Genomic DNA, 6,417 nt, shown 5'->3' on the forward strand with positions numbered 1-6,417 from the left:
GGACAAATTTACTTATTAGTGGTGAATGAAATATTGTTACTAAAAATTACATTTATGTCACTAATTGCAAACATTTTCAAATCGTTGTTAGGGTTTTAAATCGGTTAATTCATATTGGAGCAACATGAATCGACTGTGAACAAGTTAATAATCAATACTGAGATTTGTTTAACTTAATATTTTGGTTCACTATTTTTTTTACTACAATTTTTTATGCATTCTAACAGGAAGAACATGTAAAAGGATAAAGAAATAAAAGCTAGAGTATAAAATTATATTTAATCCACAAAATGTATAATTAAAAATTGTCCACCAAATAGTTTATTACAAAATATTTAAATGATAAATCTAGAAAGATATTATTGTAAATAGAAAAGCTAAAACAAAAATCAAGATTAAAAAAAAACTAAAACAACATTAAAATCCTAAAAAATACTCTTAATCAATATTAAGAATTCTTTCTTTTAAGCATTTGCTTGAACCAATATGCCGAAGCTTGGGATATCTATTGAGATCATTGTGATTAACATACACTAAACCAAATCTTGAGCTATATCCTAATAACCATTCAAAATTGTCTAGAATTGACCAAGCAAAGTAGACGGTAACATTAGCTCCATCATCCATAGCTCTTTTCAATTCCTTCAAGTAGCTTTTATAAAAGTTTACTCTATTAATATCATATAACGATTTAGGAAATTTGAGATTGCTAAGATCATCCATCCCTACCATTAATTAACAAAACAAAATAATAATTAGATACACTCACTTTAAATAAATAAATAATGGACAAACAAAAAATATCATATGAAAGTTGAAATATTTGTTGTCTCACCATTTTCAGAGAGAATTATATTAGGGCTTCCATAACGTTTTTTACATACGTTACTGCTTTGTACACTTCATTTAACAATTTGGAGTGGGCCTGTATTTCTTGTAAATTAACATTTATACTTGTGTTATAATTGACATGATTAACAATATTAAAAATTGAAAATGCCATCAATTTTTCATTTTTGAGATAAACATCTTATATTTGCCAACAAAGTCAAAATTGAGCATAATAATTTTTATATATTAAAAAGCTATAAGTTTGGAAATGTTGATATATTATAATTGACATAAGAATAATTACCCGACGACCGATTGGCGCACCATTGCGTTCATCTGTTAAATGAAAACATAAATTAGTTAGCCCATAAGGAAAAATTAAAAAAATTGGATGGAAAAAAAGATGATGAAAGTACAAGAAAACCCAACATTCCAATCTTGTTGATAACCAGTCACATTGGATGGAGGTTGATGCGGTGCGTATATTTAGTACAAAGTATAATGGTTCAAACAAAGAACATCAAATGAGTTTTTCACTTTTTCCACTTTACTTTTTGTGAAATTGGAAGCCTTTCTCTTATAATTTTTTGCATTGTCCTTGGATGTTTTCCATAAACTAGAGGGTGCAAAAACCTACAAAATCAAATTCACAATAATTTGATGACTATAATTCAATAACAATGTTTTGGATACGAATTTTTGAAAAAAATGAATTTAAAACAATGTGGACATGTTTGTATATTTTCGGTCTTTTGGATGAGAAATGTTTCATTTATTATATTTTCAAAAACATATCAAAATTTATGTAGGATGACTAATTTGTCTATTCATAAAAAAATTTACCACCCAATATTAATGTCTCTTGCTCTTTGTGCAGCATAATTGTCAGCTTTAGATCTTGTTAAAGGTTCGTACCAAACAAAATCCAAGAAAATGCCTATTCTTCCATTTTATTTAGCCTAAAAAAAGAACTCATCAAATTCATTCAAATAAGTATATTAGACATCTACGTAAATATATAAAAACAACAATTTCTAGACAATTACTTTATATTTTTCACGATATGTTTTAACAACTTCAGCATGACTTAAAATCAAATGATGTGCTGCAATATAAGTCTCAGTGGCAGAGTTTCCATCAATGCAATTTCCAAATTGCTTTGAACATCTATTAGGATGGTTGATGCCATTGTCAAAACCAAGAGCAGAAACCACTCTCGGTTCATTGAATGTCATCCAAGTCTTTACTGTATCACCAAATGTCTTGAAACAAAACTCTGCATAATTGGTAAAATATTGGCTACAAAATTCAAATCATAGTAAAATTATTTTACAATTTAAGCAAATTTCTCAAATATTAGCTTTTCTCTTTGAAAAATATTGATTTTTTTTTACTTACATAACTTATCTGTCGAGCAAACCTAAATATTTTTCCTGAAGTGCTAGTGGCAAATCATAGTGATACAAATTTGCGTGTGGGCTGATTACTGCGTTCATGCCACAAGCTACAAATTTCACGCGACTTGCGAAAGCATAACTATAATTCTTCTATGCATCATTTGTTTGGTCCAAATTTATGTAATTTCTTTTATTGAGACATTGAAATCTTATATTAACTATGCTCAACATGTGTATGTATCTATATATATAAGTACCTTTTTCTAGCAAATAGTCAATCAATCTATTATAGTAGTCAACTCCTTTCCAGTTTATCTCTCCTGTCCCATCTACAAGTATGATTTTGTTAATAATTAGTCTTAAAATGTACATGGTAATTATTTCAAATTAGTTGATTATTGATATAATAAAAAAATAGCTTATATACTTGGAAAAATTCTCGACCACGAGATTGAAAATCGATAGGCGTCAAAATTCAACATCTACATCAAATCAACATCTTCCTGCAAACAAGAAGAAAGATAATACATAGTGAAAAAAATGGAAACATGGGAAGCTTCAAAAAGGGATAAGAAAGCGAATGCTTCTCTTGTAATGTAATGTGAAATAAAAAATGGAAAAGATACCTTATACCGATGATATTGATCAATAGAAACTTCACCAGTATCATTATTTGCAATATGTCCTGTTTCAAGTCATATCACATCATTTAGCTCCATAATAAAAAGTAGCAACAAATAAGAAAAAGAAAGAGAGAAAAAAATTATTTAACCTGGAGTTTTAACAAATGCATCCCATATGCTAGGCCCTCTACCATATTTGCTAGCCATTCCTTCCACTTGGTACGCTAATGCTGCTGTTCCAAATAAAAATCCCTCTGGAAAACTTTCTCTACTCAAACCTCCAGTGTCAAAATGTTGTTGTGAATAGGAATTTGCATATAAAGTTGTGCTAAAAAAGTGAAACATAGTAAAATCACTAAAAGTTTCATTATGGTTAAGACTTGGTTTTCTTAATGAATTAAAAATCTTGTTATCCATCCCTATTTTTAGAGAGGCGTGGGATGAAAATTCTAATATCAAATGATTTTTTTTATAATATAATATTTTTAAATCAAATAAAAAATCAACTATTTTAGACAATATTTTATTGGTTAACAGAACCTTTATGAAATTTGAATAAAATGAAATAGTAAAATAAATTCAAATAACTAACTACACTTATAAACAAAGCAAAAAAAATTTATGGCAACCACTAATTGAAATTTTTACTAGGAATTTATTCTCTCAAATTCACTTTTTCCCTTAATTTATATTTATAATTTTATAAAAAAATGTTTAAGACATGACTATAAGAAAGGAAACAATTCTCTTTACAAGTTTAACAAAATTAAAATATATTAGAAACTATCAAATTTTATCTCAAATGAATTTGAATAAAAACAAAATTTGATCAAATCTACAAATCTAAAGGAGATCCCCTTTGACGTTATATTAGTATTTATTTTTGAATAGTTTGAATTATTCACAAGTTTTATGCATTATTAGAAAATCACGCGAAATATATTATTTAAATCATATATTGTTTGGTTCATTCTTACATTCTTTTATTTGTTACAACACTATGATAAATTCAATGAAACTGAACAAAATTTTTATCAAAAATCACCTAAATTTTATCTTAGCAAAATAATAATTAATATTGTTATCTTTGCTAGTTATGTAAGTTTTTCGAATAAGCTTTAGTTAGCTTTCCATTAGCTATCAACATGTCTTAATAATGGAGATCACAATCACTTACATGTATATATATAATATTATATTATATCAAAATTTAGATATATGACATGGAAAATATAATAAAATATAAAGATAAATTCTAGAAGATTGTCTTTTGATTCTATGTTGTAGAATTCAATTCCAAGCCTTTTAGATATCTATGTTTTGTTTTGTTATACTTTTTCAACTTTGGTTATAAGTTGGCATGTATCTTGACTAATGTATGATATTGTTTGATTTTGTCTAATGATAACTTTTTTTTTGTGACAAAAAAGAGTACTAAAACTAATTACAACACCTAAATTATCTCTCCCAATGGGGAGGCCTCATACAAGCATAAATCATAATATATGTAATGCGCTAGTTTAACTATTCCATCAGTATCTTGATTGTCTTCTTTGGGTATATGTCGAACGTTCCATTGTTCAAATTGTAACAACAATTGGTGAATTCTCCTAATCAAAGCCGAACTGGAGCCATTTGTTGTCCTCTCCTGTAAAGCTTTTGTTTCCTCAAGGTTATCAGTCTCAATTAAAACTCTACCACAACCACTCTCACAAAGAAAAGTCAGGCCATCCAGGATGCCCCACAATTTAGCATAAAAAATGGAACAATTCCCCAAAAATCTACTAAAACCCAAAATCCATTCTCCTTCACGGTTTTTCGCTATGCCTCCCACCACAGCAAAGCCACCTTCCTTTCTAACAGATCCATCTGTATTCAAGCACGCCCAATTACCATCCAAGTGAGGATGTGGTGACTTACTTTGTGTCTTAACTGAAGATTTCTTGTTTAGAGAGTTATATTGTCTTGCCTAACTGAGTGAAACCTTGATGATTTCATTAGCATTCCAAGTAATACAATGAAAAATGAAGAGGTTGTGATTCTCCCACACACCAATCCTGATGACCCTACAAATTAAGAACAAGCCAATCTTGCAAACTACTCGAATAAAAATAGGTTAGCCAATCATATAGAATTAAGAGATCCCAAATATTCCTTGCAGCAATACAGTTCCTAAGAATATGGAGAACATCTTTAGAAGCATGCCTACAGACTCCACAAGTTAAATCATGTCATAATCCTCTACGAACCATTTCTTCCTTGGTCAGTAATCGATGTTTAAGCACAAGCCAGATAAAGAACCTAAACCGTTGGGATCCTTGAAATTTCCAAGGGATATGTCATCTTGAGTCTTTCTGGTTCCATGTTCCTTCCCTTAACTTCCTATAGGATCTCTTGACTGAGGAATAGCTTATCGAGTTACTCCCCAAATGATCCTCTCAACTCTAGCACTCGAGTGGGGAGGCAGAATCCGTACAATTCTTCTGATTATGTCTTTTGGTAACCAAAGATGGAAGAGAGCAAAATTCCACTCACCATTCCTTGTAACCATATTACTTAACATGCAATTTATATCCGAATTGGAATGTCCAAGAATTAAGTTAACCAAAGGTCCCAAATTTGGAATCCAAGGGTCTCGCCAACATCTAATTTTTTTCCCATCCCCTATTGACCAAAGTCTGTTCTCTCTAATAAAGGGCCATGTTTTAGTTATGGCTTTCCACAAAAAGAACATCTTCCACGTGATATTGATTTCGGCAACTCACTTGGCATCTCATACTTAGTTTGTAAAATCTGTACTCAAATAGCATTAGAATCAGATGCAATACAACAACCTAGTTTCATCATAAAAGATGTGTTGTGATCTTGCAACTTCCAAAGTCCTAATCCACTATAATCTCGCGGTTAACACACATTATCCTAGCTGACTAGAGCCAATTTTTTCCCACTATCAAAAGCCCCCAAATGAAATGTTTTACCATTCTCTCAATTTTCTCACAGATCCATTTATAAATCATCATTGACTGCATGAAATAACTAGGAATCGTCATCAACACTGATTGGACCAGAGTGGCCCTCCCTGCTAGCGACAACTTTCTCGTGTCCCAACTTTGCAATCTACTCCAAACCTTGTCAACAACAAAACATAGAGTACTAGAAATTATCCTATTATGAAAGAAAGGAACTCCCAAGTACTTTTTCAAGCTCTGAACTCTACAGAACTCGAGAATATTACACAAACCATCCGTTGTACTATCTTCAACTCCTGTCGAGAAGCAAACATTAATCTTATGAACGTTGATCCTATGCCAAGAATAATCACAAAAATTGTTCAGAACTTCCTTCAAGATCCTGGCTTGACTTTCCTCAGCTTGGTAGAAAATAATCGAGTCATCTGCAAAGCCTAAATGAGAAAATGGTGGACCCGAACGAGACAAATGAATAGGCTTCCATCTTCCTGCATTAATATTAGAAACGATACTGTGCCCAAGCCATTCCATGCATAAAACAAACAGGTAGGGTGACAAAGGGCATCCTTGACGGACTCCTCTGACCAGGCGAAACAT

The 6,417-nt window shown here is 30.8% G+C and overlaps 1 pseudogene; it reads right to left on the bottom strand.

The window, feature by feature from the left end:
* Positions 1-448: 448 nt before the first annotated feature.
* Positions 449-6,417, bottom strand: LOC107900084 (beta-glucosidase 44-like; annotated as a pseudogene).

Source organism: Gossypium hirsutum, chromosome D06, assembly GCF_007990345.1.
Source record: "Gossypium hirsutum isolate 1008001.06 chromosome D06, Gossypium_hirsutum_v2.1, whole genome shotgun sequence".
Classification (NCBI taxonomy): domain Eukaryota; kingdom Viridiplantae; phylum Streptophyta; class Magnoliopsida; order Malvales; family Malvaceae; genus Gossypium; species Gossypium hirsutum.